Source organism: Anolis sagrei, chromosome Y (genome assembly GCF_037176765.1).
Source record: "Anolis sagrei isolate rAnoSag1 chromosome Y, rAnoSag1.mat, whole genome shotgun sequence".
Lineage (NCBI taxonomy): Eukaryota > Metazoa > Chordata > Lepidosauria > Squamata > Dactyloidae > Anolis > Anolis sagrei.
Genome location: NC_090035.1, coordinates 13,081,312 through 13,104,109, shown reverse-complemented (window position 1 = coordinate 13,104,109; position 22,798 = coordinate 13,081,312).

Here is a 22,798-nt window from a genome sequence, read left to right as displayed (position 1 = left end):
CCAGTAATCCCAGAGGCTTCTAGTTTTCAAGTTCATGGTTAGTAAAAGGCTAACAGGTTCCTGGTTCTTGTATTGTGGCTTTTGAAATTTTGCTCAAGTTCAGAGATTCTACTGACTGCTGTGTTTTTTCTGTGGCTTTTTGACTTTGCATTTACCTTTCTTTTGTAACCAATTTTTCATCAATAAACAAGGATTGCTTTTCCTACAGTCCAGTGTGGTGGGTTTAATCTTATGGTCTCGTTTTTGAACTGGGATGCAACAGATGCAGCCATAGTTACATCAGTTGATGCAGGATCCAGGCCTTCCCATGGTTGGACTGCAAAGCACATAATAGACTGCAGGGGCTGTGGTGGTGCAATAGGTTAAACCCTTGTGCTGCTGAACTGCTGACCTGAAGGTTGGCAGTTCGGATCCGTGGGACAGGGTGAGCTCCTGCTGTTAACCCTAGCTCCTGCCAAACTAGAAGTTCAAAAACATGCAAATATGAGTAGATCGATAGGTACCGCCTCAGTAGGAAAGGGCAAAAAGACTCTCCAAGCTGTCATGCTGGCCACATGACCAGGAAGTGTGTTTACAGACAAACACACAGGTTTCTTGGCTTGGAAATGGAGAAGAGCATCTCCCCAAGAGCTAGAGATGAGTACTGCTTCCAGAGCCAGAAATGAAAGGAGAAGCCTTTGCCTTTCTCTGTGTATTTGTGTCTCATTGTATTTCATTATAACAAGGCACTGGATGTTTTCCTGTGCCTCTTTATATACTGCAATCCACTCTGAGTTCCTTCAGGGAGAAGGGCAGAATATAAGTAAAGGTTTTCCCCTGATATTAAGTCCAGTCGTGTCCGACTCTAGGGGGTGGTGCTCATCTCCATTTCTAAATCGAAGAGCCGGCATTGTCCATAGACACCTCCAAGGTCATGTGGCCACTGGCATGACTGCATGAAGCGCCCTTACCTTCCCGCCGGAGCAGTACCTATTGCTCTACTTACATTTGCATGTTTTCAAACTGCTAGGTTGGCAGAAGCTGTGGCTGACAGCAGGAGCTCACCCTGCTCCCCATATTTGAACATATGACCTTTTGGTCAGCAAATTCAGTAGCTCAGTGCTTCAACCCACTGTGCCATCGGTGGGTTGAAGCACATTATTATTATTATTATTATTATTATTATTATTATTATTTCTCTGAATATGAGACTTGCCTTTCCCCTTGTTTCTTTCCAAAGAAAATTGAGCAAAAAGAGTCACCCTATGGATTTGGGCCTACTTTGAACTCAATAAAATGGCACGCCTTTTTGGGGACAAGCCATTTCTAATGTTTTGGTCCCTTTAATTTTGGGGCACATTTTGAAGGTTCCCATTTTTCTGGTGCCCAAAAGGCATGAATTATTGGAAAGAACCGTCCCAATACTTCCGCTGAAGCACCTGGAGACGTCTTGCCAGGCTGACCTTGCCACTGTCGTCATCTCCTCCTTTGATGGATCCTAATGGGATCCCTTTCAAGCGCTCCATGTATTGCCAGGACTTCAAAGGAGGCCAGCCTCCTCCCCCTTTTTGTATTCCTTTAAAAAGCATCTTCCTCACAAATTATATCACAGCGCTTCTTCGAGGATGTCAATGTCGCCCAATTTGCAGCATCCTCATTAAAGGCAGGGGGCCCTGAGAAAAAAGGAAAGCTTTCTGTACTAATTTAACTGCTGGAAGGGATCATTTTCCCTAATGAGAAAAGGGGATTCAGTCAAATGCAGACCCATGTTCCCTCCCTCCTTTCCTCCTTCTTTCCTTCCCTCCTTCCTTACTTTCCCCCACTTTCTTTCCTCCTTCCCTTCCACTCTCCCTCCCTGCTTCTAGCCTTTTCTCCATCCTTTCTTTCTTAGCTCCCTCCCTTTTTCTTTCCTCTTTTCTTTGCCTTCTTTCCCCCATCTTCCTTTCCTTATCTTTCATTTCCTTTCCTCTTTTCTTCCTTACCTCTTTCTTCCTTGACTTTCTTTTCTCATTCTTTCCTTTTATCCCTCCTTTCTTTTATTTTCTTACCTCCTTCTTTCCTTTCCTTGCTGCAGCCCTCCTTCCCCCCTCTTTCTTTCCTTTAGTTCCTTTCCTTTCCTCACTCCTTCCCTCATTCTTTGCTTTTTCCTTCTTTCCTTTCCTCCTTCCTTCCTTAACTCTTTCTTTCCTTCCTTTCTCCTTCTTCCCTTCCATCTTCCCTTTCTTCCCTCTCCCTTATTACTTCCTTCCCTCCTTTTTTATTTCCTTCCCTCTTTCCTTCCTTCTATTTCCCCTCCTCCTTTCCTCCATCCTTGCTTTCTTAGCTCCCTCCCTTTTTCTTTCCTCTTTTCTTTGCCTTCTTTCCCCATCTTCCTTTCCTTATCTTTAATTTCCTTTCCTCTTTTCTTCCTTACCTCTTTCTTTCTTGACTTTCTCTTCTCCTTCTTTCCTTTTATCCCTCCTTTCTTTTATTTTCTTACCTCCTTCTTTTCTTTCCTTGCTGCAGTCCTCCTTCCTTCCCCCCTCTTTCTTTCATTTAGTTCTTCCTTCCCTTTCCTCACTCCTTCCCTCATTCTTTGCTTTTTCCTTCTTTCCTTTCCTTCCTTTCTCCTTCTTCCCTTCCTTCTTCTCTTTCTTCCCTCTCTCTTATTCCTTCCTTCCTTCCCTCCTTCATTTCCTTTCCTCTTTCCTTCCTTCTATTCCCCCTCCTCTGCACCGCTATCATGAGAAGATTTCCAGCCCTTGATGTTTGCATTTTGTGTGTCTTGATGTGGAACAAAACATCCATGTAGATTGCAGAAACATTCTGAAGAATGGTAAACCCAACCTTGTTACCAAAGTAGGAAGGAAACCAATAGCCAGAGAACCAAATAATGAGAACAACAACTTCCATGAACCTTTTACATCTGCTGAATTGGAAAACGGCTCTCAATAAATGTAAAAATGGCAAAGCAATTGGCCTGGATGATCTATGGATAGAACAAATTAAGAACTTTGGTCCAAAAGCAAGATGTTGGCTGTTGAAGCTCATGAACTACTGCATTGCATCCTGCCAGATCCCTAAAATCTGGAGGAAAGCAAGAGCCATAGCCATTTTGAAACCAGACAAAGACCGTAATGATCCAAAAAGCTATAGACTAAGCTAATCTCCTTGTTGTGCCATCTTTATAAAGTTCTAGAGAGACTTATCCTGCACAGAATTATGGAAAAATAGACCCATGTATCATCCCACTGGTTTCAGGAAAGGGTAAAGCTGAACATCGCAGGTGATGAATCTGACTCAGCACATAAAAGATGGATTTGAAAGACAGCAGATAACAAGCACTGTCTTCATAGACCTGTCAGCAGCTTATGAAACTGTAAATTATGATACCTTAGGAAGTCTGACTTCGCCACGGTAGTCCATGCTCTGGTTACATCCCGTATAGACTACTGCAACGTGCTCTATGTGGGGTTGCCTTTGAAGACTGTCCAGAAGCTTCAAATGGTCCAACGAATGGCAGCCAGATTGCTAACAGGAGCAGTGCTCAGGGAGCATACAATTCCTCTGTTGTGCTAGCTCCACTGGCTGCCAGATTGCTACCGGGCACAATTCAAAGTGCTAGCTTTAGCCTATAAAGCCCTAAATGGTCCTGGCCCAACTTACATGTCCGAACGCATCTCCTCTTATGAACCATCTAGGACCTTAGCATCGTCTGGGGAGGCCCTGCTCTCGTTACCGCCTTTGTCATGAGTACGTTTGGCGGAGATGAGAGACAGGGCCTTCTTGGTGGTGGCCCCTCTGCTGTGAAACACCCTCCCTATAGATATTGGATTGGCTACCTCCCTTTTAACATTCCGGAAAAAAGCGTTTGCAAATGCAGAGTAATTGACATAGGAAAATGGAATGACTAGAAAATGAGTCTGGACAATGAATTTATATTTTATTGATTTGTTTAGTTTTTATTATATGTTACATTTTTAATTGTATTTATGACATTGTAAGCGTTGAATTTTGCGCTGTTAACCGCCTTGAGTAGCCTATGGGCTGAGAAAGTCAGTAGACAAATATAGTAAATAAATAAATAGATCATCACCTCCCTCTGAGAAAAATGTATAACCTCAGAAAGGATTACCACCTCAGCCACTTCATAGGAAATCTGCTACAAAACAGGAGCTTTTTTGTTGAATTCCAGGGTCAGAGAAGCAGGTGGCAAAAACAGAAGAATGGCCTGCCTCAGGGGAGTATGCTTGCTCCATCAATGTTTAACATTTACACAAATGATCAGCCAGTTCCAGAAGGGACATAGAGTTTCATCTATGCTGATGATTGTGCCATCACCGCTCAAGCAGGGAACTTTGAAATGGTTGAACAGACGCTCTCAGAAGCTTTAGGTGCTCTTACTGCCTATTACAGGGACAACCAGCTGATTCTTAATCCATATAAAAAGCAGACATGTATTTTTCAACATGTGAGTGTGGAGAAGAGCAAACCACAGACCACTTACTACAATGCAGCCTGAGCCCTGCTATATGCACAATGGAGGACCTTCTCACAGCGGCACTCCAAAATGGCCAGGTTCCAGTTAAAGGAAATCTAGCATAATGCCAAATTTTTAACTATGTTTGTGATATTTTTCTATGCATTATAACTGTATTCTCAATTTGCTTCTGACACGATAAATAAATTAATTAAATAATTAAAAAAAGGAAACATTTCTATGCGTTATCATTTCATTGCCATGGTTTATTCTCCAGACAATCAGGAAATGTCTTTGAGTAGGAGAATAAAGTGCCAATCCATTCTTTACTTATACCCTTGTTCTTTGATGACCTGCAGCATTGCTCAAGAATGTTATCATAGAATCATAGAATCAAAGAGTTGGAAGAGACCTCCTGGGCCATCCAGTCCAACCCCATTCTGCCAAGAAGCAGGAATATTGCATTCAAATCACCCCTGACAGATGGCCATCCAGCCTCTGTTTAAAAGCTTCCAAAGAAGGAGCTTCCGCCACACTCCGGGGCAGAGAGTTCCACTGCTGAACGGCTCTCACAGTCAGGAAGTTCTTCCTCATGTTCAGATGGAATCTCCTCTCTTGTAGTTTGAAGCCATTGTTCCGCGTCCTAGTCTCCAGGGAAGCAGAAAACAAACTTGCTCTCCTCCCTGTGGCTTCCTCTCGCATATTTATACATGGCTATCATATCTCCTCTCTGCCTTCTCTTCTTCAGGCTAAACATGCCCAGCTCCTTAAGCCGCTCCTCATAGGGCTTGTTCTCCAGACCCTTGATCATTTTAGTCGCCCTCCTCTGGACACATTCCAGCTTGTCAATATCTCTCTTGAATTGTGGTGCCCAGAATTGGACACAATATTCCAGATGTGGTCTAACCCAAGCAGAATAGAGGGGTAGCATTATCCCAAGCCCTTTCCCCCCTGCAAAAATTGGGGTATCTTTGCACAGAAAATACGATTTCCTGCAGAGAAAATACAATTGGCTGCACAAGCGCATCTGTTCTTTTGCAGAAATCTTTGGCAGACAAAAAACACCCCATTTCTTCCCCTTCTCTCAAAATAATTCCTGTGCAATGTCCAAATGCAAGGAGAATATTCATTTTCTCCCACAGCAGGGAGAAAGCGACTTTAATTATTTGTCCTTGCAAGCGAGCAGGAAATAATCGAGAGTTTGCATCCCAGAAATATATGGCGCGACTGGGAATGGCTCGTGTTCTCATTTTCATATGGAAGGAGAGAGAAAAACAAAGCCTTTGCCTTGCTAGACTGAAGCAGATTTCCCCCCTCAGGCCTTGGAGAAGATACTTCGGCTGCCAATCCCTGCATTATTGATCGCAAGGCGGGTAGTGATGGGATGTGTAGTACAAAAGCATGAGACTGTGCCACTTTCACGACTTGATTTTCTTCCAGACTCCTTAATAGGGAGTAACTGTCCTATAAAGCTTTTTTATCGTCCTTTTCTTTTAATGCTGGCAAAGAAATCAAATAAAGAGGAAAGAGTTGGCCTCCTGCCTGTCTTTGGCAAGTAAGGCTTGTCTAAGAAAACCTAATGTAAAATTCATTGGGTTGCCATAACTCAATAAGGGACTTGGCGACACGAGAAAGAGGCCCTTTTGGACTATCATTTCCAGCATCCCCCACCCAAGATCTGAAAAGAAGCCCAGAAGGCTAACCAATGTGATGAAGACTCTATTTCAGAGGAAGGAACTGGCAAAACCACAATTCTTTGCTCAAGAAAACCCTACACCAGTGGTTCTCAACCTTCCTAATGCCGTGACCCCTTAATACAGTCCCGCATGTTGTGGTGACCCCCAACCATAACATTGTTTTTGTTGTTACCTCATAACAGTCATTTTACTACTGTTATAAATCATAATGTAAATATCAGATACGCAAGATGTATTTTCATTCACTGGACCAAACTGGGCACAAAATACCCAATGCAACCACATGTAAATGCTACTGGAGTTGGGGGAGGATTGATTTTGTAATTTGGGAGTTGTAGTTGCTGGGATTTATAGTTCACCTATAATCAAAGAGCATTCTGAACTCCACCAGCATTGGATTTGAACCTAATTTGCCACACAGAACTCCCATGACCAATGGAAAATACTGGAAGGGTTTGGTGGGCATTGACCTTGACTTTGGGAGTTGTAGTTCACCTATATCCAGAGAGCACTGTGGTGGATCTGGACCAAACTTGGCACAAATACTCAATATGCGCAAATGTGAACACTGGTGGAGCCTGGGGAAAATAGACCTTGACTTTTGGGAGTTGTAGTTGCTGGGATTTATAGTTCATTACAATCAATGAACATTCTGAACTCCACCAATGATAGAATTGGCTCAAATTTCCCACATGGAATCCCCATGACAAACAGAAAATACTGTGTTTTCTGATGGTCTTTGGCGACCCCTCTGACGCCCCTTCACGACCCCCTCAGGGGTCCCGACCCCCCAGGTTGAGAAACACTGCCCTACACAATTCATAGTAAGGTAAGGTAAAGCTCTTCCCCTGACATTAAGTCCAGTCGTGTCCGACTCTGGGGGTTGGTGCTCATCTCCATTTCTAAGCCAAAGAGCCGGTGTTGTCCGTAGATACCTCCAAGGTCATGTGGACAGTGTGACTGCATGGAGTGCCGTTACCTTCCCGCTGGAGCAATACCTACTGATCTATTTAAATTGTTTTTATATTGTTTATACAATTTAATACTGTTTATACTGTTTTATTTTGTTGTTATTATTACATTGCTGTTAATTGTATGTTTATGTTTTGATGTGGGCACCATGGGGTGCCGCTTTGTTAGCCGTTCTGAGTCCCTCTGCAGAGGCTGAGAAAGGACGAGATGTAAAAGCCCTAAATAAATAAGTAAATACACATGTTTTCGAACTGCTGGGTTGACAGAAGCTGGGGCTGACAGCGGAAGTTCACGCCGCGCCCTGGATTTGAACCTGTGACCTTTCTGTCAATTAGTTTAGCAGCTCAGTGGTTTAACGCACTGTGCAACCAGGGGCTCCATAATTCATGAGGTCACTCAAAGTCAATAGGTGATTCCTAATGCCTCTAAAATGCAGACATGTGCTTTTCAACTTAAGAACAGAGAAGCATCTTGAGCCGGGAAGGAATCCCACTGGAGCATTGCAGAACACCCAAATACCTGGGATTCACTCTGGACTGTGCTCTGACTTACAAGAAGCACTGCTTGAATATCAAGCAAAAAGTGGGTGCTAGAAATAACATCATACGAAAGCTGATCGGCACAACCTGGGGGTCACAACCAGACACAACCAGACACAATGAACACCCAAATACCTGGGAGTCACTCTGGATCATGCTTTGACTTACAAGAAGCACTACTTGAATATCAAGCAAAAAGTGGGTGCTAGAAATAACATCATACGAAAGCTGACTGGCACAACCTGGGGATCACAACTAGACACAGTGAAGACATTGTGCTTTGCTACTCTGCTGCTGAATACACGTGCCCAGTGTGGAAAACATCTCACCACATTAAAACAGTGGATGTGGCTCTTAATGAGACATGTGCATTATCTCAGGATATCTACGCCCTACACTGCTGGAGGAATTATACGGCTTAGCCAATATTGCACCACCTGATGTCCGGTGGGAAGTAGCAGCCTGTATTGAAAGGCCCAAGGCATTGACATCTCTGGCCCATCCTCTGTTCGGATATCAGCCAGCAAGCCAATGCCTTAAATCAAGAAATAGCTTTCTAAGATCTACAAAGATACTCGCAGGAACACCTCAGCAAGTGAGAGTCGAAAAGTGGCAGGCTAAAACCAAGAATTTTAATCAGTGGCTCATACCAGATGAGAGACTCCCTCCTGGGCACACAGAAGACTGGGCGACTTGGAAGGCACTGAACAGACTGTGCTCTGGCACCACGAGATGCAGAGCCAACCTGATGAAATGGAGCCACAAAGTGAAGTCCATAGCATACGAGTGTGGAGAAGAGCAGTCTGAGCCCTACCACAGGCACAATGGAGGATCTTCTCACAGCAACACCAGAAACACTCAAGTGTCCAGCTTCTGGTCAAAGGAAATTTAGTACAATGTCAAGTTTTTAACTTTGTTTGTAGGAGCCCCCAGTGGTGCAATGGGTTAAAACCTTGTGCCAGCAGGACTGATATGGAGGTTTCTATTCGGATAGAGCATGGATGAGCTCCCTCTGTCAGCTCCAGAGGGATATGGGAGAAGACTCCCACAAGGATGGTAAAATATCAAAACATCCAGGCAGTCTCTGGGCAACATCCTTGCAGACGACCAATTCACTCACACCAGAAGTGACTTGCAGTTTCTCAAGTCACTCCTGACATACACACACACACACACACACACACACAAGAAAAAACAAGCAAATGTTGTGGTTTTTCTATACATTATAACTGTATTCTCAGTTGACTTCTGACATCATAAATAAATAAATAAATAAATAAATAAATAAATAGGTGACTTTCAAAAAGTAGTCCAAAAAGAATGCTCTTCTCCAAGCCTAGAAGGACCACCAATGCAGCCAAAATACTGTAGACTCAATTTCAGGGGAAGGAATCGGCAAAGCTACCTTTGAGTCTTCAATGTTCAAGAAAAATCCTACAATTTTCATGGGGTCATCCTAAGTTCACAGGTGCCTTGAGGGCACAAGATCTGACCGTGTTCCCTTTTTCTTCCAAATGCTGTAGGTTAGAAAGTCTAGAGGATGGGGATACGGGCCTTTCTGGACTGTCATTCCCAGCATTCTGCATCCAGGTCACATTGTGATTGCTCTCTCTTTTGTCACACTCTACAAAAAGGTGATACATTTGTGTCCCTATGCGTCGTGTAATTCAATCTCCCATTTATGGAGGTGACACTTGATAATATGGATGTCTCCTTCCCAGGAGGCGTTTCCGAAAACAGGCAACATTTTTGCTATTTTCCGAAACCAAGACCTTGGCACCCGTCAGACGTTGAGGATCAGCCTCCCTTGGCTGAACCTTTCCTCTTTTTATCCCCCCCCCCCCTTCGGATTGTTTCATTGCGTTTGGCAAAGATTCCCAGCGTCGCCACGTTTTGGAGGCACTTAACATCTCCCAGCGCGCGGGGATTATATTGTTGAAACACATTCCGATAATTGACTCTCTTTGTCGAAAGAAAGCGACAATCTCCCCCCTCCTGCCGCCAACCCAACCAACCCCTGCAGGGGAATAAATGGCTAGAAATGGAGGCCATAAATCCCCCAAACCACAGGGACGATAAATGATGAAGTGTTCCTCAGAGAGCGTTTTTCAACTTGATGGACTTGGCTGGGTTGTCACTCCTGGAAGGTTTGTGGGCTAAAAGTTGAATAAATTGAGAGAAGGAGTTGGGAAACAGGTCTGCAGAAGGTCTGCAACCCCAAAAGTGCCCAAAAAGCAACTCTAAAATCCTATCAGTGTGCCATCTTTGGCTCTCGTATGTCAATCAAGTGGTGTTTTCTATTCCAATTGGATAGCACTAACCACCTGCTGCAATGCAACCTGAGCCCTGCCACATGCACAATGGAGGACCTCCTTGCGGCAACACCAGAGGCACTCCAAGTGGCCAGATACTGGTCAAAGGACATTTAATCAACTACCAAGCTTGCAAACTTTGTGTTTTGTCAGTTTGTTTGTTTTGTTCTGTTTGAAATGTAATACAATGGTCTGGTTGCCCCTGACACGATAAATAAATTGGATAGCAAAGCTTAAGTGGGATGAAGTTCAGTACCATGGATAGCTCCAGAAATGCAGAGTGGATTGACCATTTCCTTGAAACTTTCGTGAGTGTTAGGAGCACTTTATTGAGTCAACAAACTCCAGCTGAGCTCCTGGATGTCTCAAATGGTGCGTCTACACAAGAGAAATAATGCAGTTTGATGTCACTTTGAACGCCATAGCTCAATGATATGGAAATCTGGAATTGATCGTTTGGTGACAAATACCAGCACTCTTTGGCAGAGGAGGCAAAAGGCCTTGCAAAACTGCAACTCCCCGGAGTCCACAGTATTGATCATTGCAACGTCCAAAGAAAGAGACTTCATGAAGTGCCTTCTAGCGTTCAGACAAAATCTATCCTCCCGCAACTTCTAATAGATACTATCATTTGCGAAGAAGACGTTCTTCCTTATAACAGCTCTTATAACCAAATATTCAATGTAATCCCATGATCTAGGATGGAATATAGGATAAGCTCCAAATATTTACACATGGAATAATCGTCTCTCTCTCCTCTCTCTCTCTCTCTCTCTATATATATATATATAGAGAGAGAGAGCACGCTATGTTTGTATGTATTTTTCAAGATGGTTCCCACATCCAGAGAGCCCTGTGACTCTCTTGACTCACAGGCCTCCCCGTAACCAAATACCGGAGGGTGTTCTGCGAGGGGGGAGGGGGCTTGACAGAGGATGATGGGAGTTATAGTTCACCCATATGCAAAGAGCACTATGAATCCCACCAGCTATTGACCTGGGCCACCTTGACACACAGACCCATTCATGACCAATTTTAAGGAATGGCAGGGTTTGAGGGCCAATGACAGAGGATGATGAGTGTTATAGTTCACCCATCTGAGAAGGGCACTATGAACTCCACCAACAATGGATCTGGACTAAACTTGGCACACATATCCCTATGACGAGTTTTAACAACTGGTAGGGTTTGGCGGTGATTGTTCAGGATGATGGGAGTTATAGTTCACCCATATCTAAAGAGCACTGTCAACCCGCACCAACAATGGATCTGGACCAAACTTGGCACACATATTCCCATGACCAGTTTTAACAACTGGCAGGGTTTGGTGGTGTTTAACCAGGATGATGGAGTTATAGTTCACCCATATCTAAAGAGCACTGTGAACTCCACCAATAATGGTCTGGACCAAACTTGGCACACAAATCCCCATGACCGGTTTTAACAACTGGCAGGGTTTGGTGGTGATTGACCAGGATGATGGGAGTTATAGTTCACCCATATCAAAAGAGCAGTGTGAACCCCACCAACAATGGATCTGGACCAAAATTGGCACACATATTCCCATGACCACTTTTAACAACTGGTAGGATTTGGCGGTGATCGACCAGGATCATGGGAGTTATAGTTCACCTATATCTAGAGAGCACTGTGAATCCCACCAATAATGGATCTGGACCAAACCTGGCACAATTTTAACTATTGGTTCAGTTTGGGAGCAATGGCAGATGATGGTGGGAGTTGTAGTTTACCACATCCTTATGCATTTTTCTAATGGGACTATTCATAAAATCCCAAAACGAACAATTATTGTTTCTGGGTTGCTGTGAGTTTTCTGGGCTGTATGACCATGTTCCAGAAGCATTCTCTCCTACATACAGCCATACAGCCCAAAAAACTCACAGCAACCCAGTGATTCCAGCCATGAAAGCCTTCGACAACACAATGATTATTCCTAACGTTTCTCCTCTCAAAACACCCAACCCAGGCATCATTATATAGTTTTATATAAGTCTAAATGGAGACAGATGTTCTCTTTCTGCTCCCTGCCTAAGCCAGGCAGATTGACTCTTGAAAAGATCCTTGAAAAGATCCTCATTCCTTGCTTTTACTCCTCTTTTCCTAAGAGGTCCTCTTTTTTCTTCCTTTCATTATGATGATGATTTTGGTCTCCATCTTCTTTGAAACCACAACATGTCTTCAAGATCAGGAGCCAAGCAAACGTCAAAAGACTAACATGACAGAAATCCCTCTGCAAATATTGGCAAACGTGCCGCATATTGATGTTCCAGCTTGGCACGAGGCAAAAAAAAAAATATTATCTGTCCGGATGGCGGAGTTGGAAATGCGGAAAGCAATCAAAACATGTTTGTTCTGGGGGTTCATTTTTAAGATCTGCTTCAGCGCTTCGACACTGTCGGAGACAAGAAAGGCAGCCATTAAGTGCCTTGACTCCAAAGTAGTGTAGTCCTTCAAATCAATGGGATTTTCTTACAGGTTGACATCGCAACCCAATATTGATCCAAAGGGTCTACTGTATTTGAGACTTGCTGCTTCGGTTTACAAATCCAGGTACATTAAGGCCAGACTGATAAACTCTAATCTGTTAGGAAGACAATAATTGCAGTGGTTTGAGCATCCAGACCTGAGTTCAAATCCCTGCTTGGTTTGGGAGGTACCGGCCTTTATTTGGCAGAGAAGGCTCCAGGTGTTGGAAAACTACAACTCCCAGGATGTGGAGTTGTAGTTTTCCATCACCTGGAGCCTTCTCCATCCATTGACCATCCATTGACCCCCCCCCCTCCCAAAAGATAGACTCAATACAAATTCCAAAATCATATATGAATTTTGTTATATTTTTATACTATATGAAGCTGCACAATGTCAAAATAGAAATATTTCCCTTGTCCGCAACAGACTTCATTTCCAGAGCCGGCGTTGTCTGTAGATGTTTCCTGGATCATGTGGCTGGCATGACTGCATGGAGCGCCATTACCTTCCCACCAAAGCGGTACCTATTGATTTACTCACACTTGCATGTTTTTGAACTGCTAGGTTGACAGAAGCTGGTGCTAACAGTGAGAACTCACTCTGCCCCCTGAATTTGAACCACTGACTTTTTGGTCAGCAAGTTCAGCAGTTCAGTGGTTTAACCTGCTGTGCCACAAGTGGGACACATATATGTTGTATGTTAAAAATAACTAAGCTATGCCAGAGTGGGAAATCATATCTGTACATAAACAATCTAGTACTTTAGGAAACCTTAAACAGTTTATCCTGCTTGTTTGTGAATCTGACTCCATCCATCTTTGACGTCATGATGATTCCCCAGCCAACGGGAATCTGAATTGAAACCAGGCTGATTTCTTACCCAACTTGGGAGGGCACAGAGGCTTTAAATGGCTGTCAAAGAGGAGAAAATGTCTTGTCCCGTATTGCATGGTTATGTCCGACTCTTTTGAGCGGAGACTCTGTATCAGACATCCTTTCAGACCTGAAAGTAATAAACCTCTATTCCCAATGCCTTCAACCCCAGCTTGCATGTTGATGTAGTCTTCAAGGTAGCTGTGTTTGCTGGACACCAGCCTTTCAGCCCGCTCCTTTGACATGTAGCTGAATCTCATCTTCAATAGCATTGAGGTGAGGCAGTTAGACTGCATTCATTCTCCATGGAAATGGTGACTGAATCTTGTAATGTAACCCTTTATAGTTTGACACCTTCATGTATTAACTCCCAAATGAATGGGTCTGGTCTCAGTTTGATCTTGCTTTTGCATATCTACACACATAATACAAGTAAAAAAAAAAAGTATGTGTGTGTGTGGCTGGGGTGTCCGCTTACACAGACAAGTTCCCACTTCCTCAAAGAGCTATAGCTCCCACTACTCAGGAACACCAATGGCCCTCCCTCCAATGACACTGCAGGTTATAGTGAGTGCTGTGAACATGTCCAAGAGCCCTGCCAATGTCCTCCACAAACATCATGAAGGCTTTCACACAGGGACAGTTCCATCCTAGATGTTCTGTTTTTCCTCCACCACAGACATCTCAGTGTTTATGACTCTCTCCATTGGTGTGAAATTTGCATTACCCCACCCACTACCTCTCCCATAACTCTTTCCTATTTTTTTTCCTATGGCACATGGCAAACAGAGGAAATGATCAGCAACTGAACATACTAGAGCAGGCATTCTCAAACTATGGCCCTCCAGCTGTTTGAGCCTTCAACTCCCAGAATTTCTGACAATTGAACAAGCTCGTTAGGGCTTCTGGGAGTTGGAGACCCAAACAGCTGGAGAGCCGCAGTTTGAGGGTGCCTGTACTAGAGGTTTGGGGAGAATTAACCATGATTTATAGAAGTTGTAAGTATTGGGATGTATAGTTCACCTGCAATCAGGGAGCACTCTGAACTCCACCAACAATGGACCTGGACCAAACTTGACACACAGAGCCCCCACAACCAAGAAAAAATACTGGAGGTCTTTGGGGAAAATTCACCTTGATTTGAGGGAGTTGTAGTTCATCTATATCCAGAAAGCACTGTGAACCCAAACACCGATGGATCTGGACCAAACTTAGCACACATACCTGATATACCAAAATTTGATTACTGGAGGAGGGGGATTGACCTTCCTCTCTGGGAGTTGTAGTTCACCCACCACCAGGGAATCTGTGACCTCCAGGGATGTTTGACCTGGACCAAACTTGGAACACGGAACCCCCATGACTAACTCAACCTACTGGGGGGGGGGGGGGGCTTGAGGCGACTGACTCACCATAGTGGGAGTTGTCATTTATCCTGCAGCCAGTGAGCACACTGAACCCCACCAATGATGCATCTAGAGAAAACTTGTCCAACCTAACAAATTTTAAGTACTGATGGAGTTTCTCAGGGTTAACCTGGCATGATGTGAACTGTAGTTCAGCCACAACCTTATGCATTTTGTACAATGAAAAACTGACTTTTCCAAATATCCCAGGCAATGCTGGGTACCCAAGCTAGGACCTCACAACCTCTGAGGATGCCTGCCATAGATGTGGGCAAAACAACAGGAGAGAATGCTACTGGAACATGGCCAGACAGCCCAGAAAACTCACAACAACCCAGTGATTCCAGCCATGAAAGCCTTTGACAATACACAGTATTGAATAGATCTGGATCTGTCCCCAAAACGAAAGCCCATGTTTCCAAAAGTCCCAATAGAGACGAGGTCAAATATTACCCTTACATCGTTTTATAGGTTTTTTCTTGGAGGCCATGCCATCATCTTTCCTTTCAATCCTTTGCTCGCCTTCTTCTCCATCTCGCTGTTGTAACCAAAGGAACAATTATTAAACGTGCGAGGTTAAACAAGGCTTTGTCACCACCCCAAAGTCCAGAGATTGCAAGGAATAACAAGACCAGATGGCCTTTGGATTCCTCCCTTCAGGGCCCAATGTTATTCTTGACAATCCGCACCAAGGGAGGAAAAAAAACTCCAAAGAGGGAGGGGGGAAAGCCATGCCAACAGCCAAGCTCTGGGTGACATTTATCGGCTCTGATAGATTTCCAGAAACACAAAAGTATTTTAGTCGCACGTCTTTATTCCTGTCAAATCCAATTGCTCACAAACACTGCAAAATATTTGGCCGAGAAGCGACATTTCAGGACTCTGGTGCAAGTCCGAAAACCAAGCGGAAATGGGAAGGGGACAATTAAAGGGGATGGCATCTCCGGGGATAAGTACACAGTAGAGTTAATGCAGTATGGTCCCACTGCTGTGGATCAATGTTATGGGATCCTGGGAATTGTAGTTTGGCTTTGCACTTTGGGGCACAGAAGACTAAAGACCTTGGCAAACTACTCCTCCCAGGACTCCATGAGGTCAAACTGAATGAATTCTAGAATCATAGAATCAAAGAGTTGGAAGAGACCTCATGCGCCATCCAGTCCAACCCCCTGCCAAGAAGCAGGAATATTGCATTCAAATCATCCCTGACAGATGGCCATCCAGCCTCTGTTTAAAAGCATCCAAAGAAGGAGCCTCCACCACGCTCCAGGGCAGAGAGTTCCACTGCTGAACGGCTCTCACAGTCGTGCTATTATTATTGATCCAAACGATCAGGAATTTCACGGACAAAAGAGGATGGAAAAGACATTTCCACAATTAAACTCACACACAAATTGCACCAAATGTTCCCATTTTTATCGATTTTGTATTTTTTGGGCTGAAAAGCGACATTTGGGTGCAAAACATATCAAACATCCAAGTACTAACCTGCATTGGATTCTGCTGGCACCAATCTCATTCTCTCGGCCAAATTATAATGGCCCCATAAAAGATGCATTGGAGACAATGGCAGAAATTATGATATGTTTAATGCACATAGGCTAAAAGCAAGCGGCTTGGGCAATGTTTCAGGAGTGGGTTTCTAACTGCGTAGGACAGTCTACACTGTAAAAGAAAGGTGGTTTGACACTGCTTTAACCAACATAACAAGGTTTTGGATTGCTGTGTGTTGTACCCAACTAAGTGGCGTATCTCCTGCAGGGTTCGATCTGAATTCGAATAGAGATCTCCAAACTTTTGAACCTATTTTGGGTGGGATGCAGTCATAGAGTTGGAAGGGACCCCAAGGGCCATTCAGCCCATCCTTCTTCTGCCATAAAGGAAGACACACTCAAAGCCCTCCCAACAGATGGCCATCTGGCCTCCGTTTAAAAACTTCCAGAGAAGGAGACTCCACTGGACTCCCAAGTAATCTATATATTCCATTAGACTTGGGAGAAACCCCAAAGGCTATCTGATCCAACTTCCTTCTGCCATAAAGGTAGGCACAATAAAAGCCCTCCTGACAGATGGCCATCCGGTCTCGGTTTAAAAACATCCAGAGAAGGAGTCTCCACTGGACTCCCAAGTAATCTATATATTCCATTAGACTTGGGAGAAACCCCAAAGGCTTCCTTCTGCCATAAAGGAAGACACAATAAAAGCCCTCCCGACAGATGGCCATCTGGCCTCGGTTTAAAAACTTCCAGAGAAGGAGACTCCACTGGACTCCCAAGTAATCTATATATTCCATTAGACTTGGGAGAAACCCCAAAGGCTATCTGATCCAACTCCCTTCTGCCATAAAGGTAGGCACAATAAAAGCCCTCCTGACAGATGGCCATCTGACCTCGGTTTAAAAACTTCCAGAGAAGGAGATTCTACTGGACTCCCAAGTAATCTATATATTCCATTAGACTTGGGAGAAATCCCAAAGGCCATCTGATCCAACTCCCTTCTGCCATAAAGGAAGGCACAAAAAAGCCCTCCTGACAGATGGCCATCTGGCCTCGGTTTAAAAACTTCCAGAGAAGGAGATTCTACTGGACTCCCAAGTAATCTATATATTCCATTAGACTTGGGAGAAATCCCAAAGGCTATTCGCTCCAACCCCCTTCTGCCATAATGGAAAACACAATAAAAGCCCTCCTGACAGATGGCCATCCGGCCTTGGTTTAAAACCTTTCAAGAAGGAGACTCCACTGGACTCCCAAGTAATCTATATATTCCATTAGACTTGGGAGAAACCCCAAAGGCTTCCTTCTGCCATAAAGGAAGACACAATAAAAGCCCTCCCGGCAGGTGGCTATCCAGCCTCTACTTAAAAACCTTTCAAGAAGGGGACTCCACTGGACTCCAAGGCAGCGTATTCCATGGCTGAATGGCTCTAAATGTCAAGAATGTCAAGAAGTTCTTCCTCGTGTTCCTGCAGTTTCTAAAACCCTTTCTAATATTTAAACATGGCTCTCATTAACCTTTGCTTCTCCAGGCGAAGCATCCCCAAATATCCTCAGAGGGATGTTTGGCTTCCAGACCTTGGACTGTTTTGGAGACCGTCTCACTTCTCAACAGTTCACTTAAACTGTCGAACTGTTGAATCAGCTGACCTAAAGGTTGGCAGTTCAAAGCCGAGGGTCGGGGTGAGCTCCCACTGTTAGCCCTAGCTCCTGCCAACCTAGCAGTTTGAAAACTTGCAAATGTGAGTAGATCAATAGGTACCACTTTGGCGAGAAGGTAATAAAGGCACCCATGCTGGCAATGCGACCAGGAGGCGTCTATGGACAACAGGCCCCTCAGCTTGAAAAATGCAGAAAGAGCACCTCCCCATAGCCAGAGTTGAGCACCAGAACCAGGAGTGGAAGTGTCCTCCCTCTTTCCTTCTGTGATTTCCACGCTTGTCTTCTGCATCCAGGTACTTCCTGCTGGGCTGCAATTTGAGAAACTGCAAGTCGCTTCTGGTGTAAAAGAATTGGCCGTCTGCAAGGACATTGCCCAGGGGATGCCCAGATGTTTTGATGTTTTACCATCCTTTTGGGAGGCTTCTCTCATGTCCCCGCATGGGGAGCTGGAGCTGACAGAAGGAGCTCATCTGCACTCTCCCCAGATTCAAACCTGTGACCTGTTGGTCTTCAGTCCTGCCAGCACAAGGGTTTAACCCAATGTGCCACCAGGGGCTCCTGTCAGACAGGTAACAGTAGACTACATATTATCTGTCTGTGTGCATTCAGAAGAAGACTTACAAGCCACTCTAAACACCTTCGCAGAAGCATTCGAGATGCTCGGCCTCTCATTGAACATTGAGAAAACAGAAGTGCTCTTCCAGCAGTCACCAGCCAATCCCTCTGCAATGCCAGAAATACAGCTTAATGGTGTCACATTAGAAAATCTTGACCATTTCCACTACCTTGGCAACCACCTCTCCACAAAAGTCAACATTGACACTGATATACAACACTGCCTGAGCTCTGCAAGTGCAGCATTCTTCCAAATGAAGCAGAGAGTGTTTGAGGACTGGGACATCTGTAGGGATACTAAGGTGCTTGTTTATAAAGCCATTGTTCTCCCAACCCTGCTATACGCCTGTGAAATGTGGACTATCTACAGATGCCATATGCAACTCCTGGAACGATTCCATCAGCGCTGCCTCCAAAAAGCCTGCAAATCTCTTGGGAAGACAGGCGGACAAATGTCAGCGTGCTGGAAGAAGCAAAGACCACCAGCATTGAAGTGATGGTCCTCCACCATCAACTCCGCTGGACTCACCATGTTGTCCGAATGCCCGATCACCACCTCCCAAAGCAGTTACTATACTCCCAATTCAAGAATGGAAAACGGAATGTTGGTGTATTGTCGAAGGCTTTCATGTCCGGAATCACTGGGTTGTTGTAGGTTTTTCGGGTTATATGGCCATGTTCTAGAGGCATTCTCTACTGACGTTTCGCCTGTATCTATGGCAAGCATCCTCAGAGGTTGTGAGGTCTGACCTCACAACCTCTGAGGATGCTTGCCATAGATGCAGGTGAAATGTCAGGAGAGAATGCCTCCAGGATTTTGATTCGGGGGGGGGGGGGGGCTAAGTTTGATTGGGGGAGGGCTGAGTCTGAGTGAAAGAGGGTCTACCCTAGCAAACCTTTTGTATCGTTACCCCAATACCCCCATGCATATGGGATATATTGAGCATGGTGATCACATCATGAAATGAATAAACATAACAGTTTAAATAATGTACCAGTAAGGCCTACTTGCGGACCACCATGAAAATGGGGGGGGGGGGGGAGAGGGTTAAGCCCCTCAAGCCCCCCCCCCCTCCCCGGCTACATGCCTGCTCTAGAACATGGCCATATAGCCCGAAAAACCTACAACAATCCAGAATGTTGGTGGTCAGGAAAAGAAATTTAAAGATGGACTTAAAGCCACCTCAAAAACTGAGGTATAGACACAGAGAACTGGGAAGCCCTGGCCCTTGAGTGCTCTAACTGGAAGTCAGCTGTGACCAGCCGTGCTGCAGAATTTGAATAGGCATGAATGGATGGCAAAAGGGAGAAATATGCCAATTCGGAAGGCATGTCAAGCCAACCCTGACCAGGACCGCCTTCCATCTGGAAACTGATGTCATCACTGTGGGGGAACATGCGGATCAAAAATAGGGCTCCACAACCAGCTATGGATCCACTGCCAAGGCACCACATCTGGAAGACAATAATCCTCAGGCTATGTGGGATCACCTAAGTAAGTAAGTAGGAGTCTCTGTATTATCCGACATTTTCGTTTATCCAACGTTCTGCCAGCCCACTTAAGTCAGATAAGTGAGACTCTACTGTGTTACTATTATCTGTCTCTGTCTTGAATTGTTGTCGGACACATTTTGGCAGAAACCTCTCCTGTTCCTTGGACAAGAGTGGGTTGTTGATGTCCGTTCCATTTTCCTGGCCCTTGAGGGCAATTGGGCAAAGCCTTCCGAAGGTGGGACGGATCCAAAATGGCGAAAGTACAGGTAGGAACAGGTGGCGGCGGTTATAGCCTGGCCATTAGCGCAAAAACAAATGAGGAAACGACTCGAAGCGAAGCAGGCACCAAATCCTCATTCTGCAAGAGAAGATTAACTCTGCGGATGCTAGCTTTCCATGCTCCATCCTTTGATGTATTTTTGGCACTACAAAATGCACACATTTTGCGTTTTTGCCCAAATATTCAGGCTGAAAGTGTGTGTATGTGTGTTTATGTTTCCGAACCAAAACGCAGCCATGTTCTTGTCCTTGTGCATTATATCGTCAGTATAGAGATCCAGTTTGAATTGCATTGTGTGGGTCTACACCAGGCATGGGCAAACTTGGGCCCTCCAGGTCTTTTGGACTTCAACTCCCACAATTCCTGGCCTCAGGCCCCTTCCTTTTCCCCCTCAGCCGCTTAAGCGGCTGAGGGGGAAAAGGAAGGGGCCTGAGGCCAGGAATTGTGGGAGTTGAAGTCCAAAACACCTGGAGGGCCCAAGTTTGCCCATGCCTGGTCTACACTGACCTTCTGTCAGAGAAAGTGCAAGAACTTTTCCAGCTCCAACTCCCAGGATACCATAGCATTCAGCCAGGGCAGTTCAAGTGGTATCAAACTGCATTAATTTGACAGTGTGGATGTGACCGACACTCCACGCACCACCGGCTGCAAATATGATGCCTGTGTGCGGATTTGTGATAAATAGAAAGCCGAGCCAAGAGCGTGAAAAAAAACGTCTAGGCCACAAGGTCGGTTTGTTTCCTTCTGCCAAAGATGTGTTATCTTTTCTTGACAACGACACAGTCCCTTGTCAAAAGCTCATGCATCAAAAGCTTCTCCTCTCCCTTCCTTTTTTCTCTGGCTTCTTTTCAAGGCAACACGTCGTATTTCATGCTGGCTGTCCGTTCCATTGAATGGGATGATCATATGCATCTCTACACTGGAGGATGAAAGCAGTTTGAGACCACTTTTGCTGTCATGGCTCAATGTGATAGAAACCTGGGAGATGTAGTTTTGGAAGGCCTTTAGCCTTCTCTATCAAAAAGTACAGGGGCTCCAATGGAACTACATTGCCATGTAATGGAATTTGGAATTGCATTATAGGGTCAGTGTAGACTCATATCATGCAATAATATTGCAGCATATATCATGCAGCACATCCATACTGCCATATAATGCAGTTCAATGGCAACATAAGGATCTATACCAACCATGGCACATCCATGCTGCCATATAATGCAGTTCAATGCAGTTCAATGGCATTATATGGATCTATATTGACCATGGCACATCCATACTGCCATATAATGCAGTTCAATGCAGTTCAATTGAATTATATGGATCTATACTGACCATGACACACCCATACTGCCATATAATGCAGTTCAATGGTATTATATGGATCTATACTGACCATGGCATACCCATGCTGCCATATAAGGCAATTCAATGCAGTTCAATGACATTATATGGATGTATACTGACCATGGCACATCCATACTGCCATATAATGCAGTTCAATGCCGTTCAATGACATTATATGGATCTATAGTGACCAAGGCACATCCATACTGCCATATAATGCAGTTCAATGCCGTTCAATGGCATTATATGGATCTATAGTGACCATGGCACATCCATACTGCCATATAATGCAGTTCAATGCAGTTCAACGACATTATATGGATCTATAGTGACCAAGGCACATCCATACTGCCATATAATGCAGTTCAATGCAGTTCAATGACATTATATGGATCTATAGTGACCAAGGCACATCCCTACTGCCATATAATGCAGTTCAATGCCGTTCAATGGCATTATATGGATCTATACTGACCATGGCACATCCATACTGCCATATAATGCAGTTCAATGCCGTTCAATGGCATTATACGGATCTATACTGACCATGGCACATCCATACTGCCATATAATGCAGTTCAATACAGTTCAATGACATTATATGTATCTATAGTGACCAAGGCACATCCATACTGCCATATAATGCAGTTCAATAGCAATATATGGATCTATACTGACCATGGCATATCAATTCTGCCATATAATGCAGTTCAATGCTGTTCAATGGCATTATATGGATCTATACTGACCGTACTGCCATATAATGCAGTTCAATTGCATTATATGGATGTATATTGACCATGGCACATTCATACTGCCATATAATGCAGTTCAATGGAATTCAATGGCATTATATGATTCTGTATTGACCATGGCACATCCATACTGCCATATAATGCAGTTGAATGCAGTTCAATTGAATTATATGGATCTATACTGACCATACTGCCATATAATGCAGTTCAATTGCATTATATCGATGTATATTCACCATGGCACATCCATACTGCTATATAATGCAGTTCAATGCAGTTCAATGGCATTACATGGGTCTAAACTAACCATAGTACATTTAAACTGGTATACAATGCAGTTCAATGCAGTTAAACCGTACTATATGGGTCTACACTGACCATAGAATGCACTTTCAAACTGCGTTACATGGCAGATCCAGCCAATG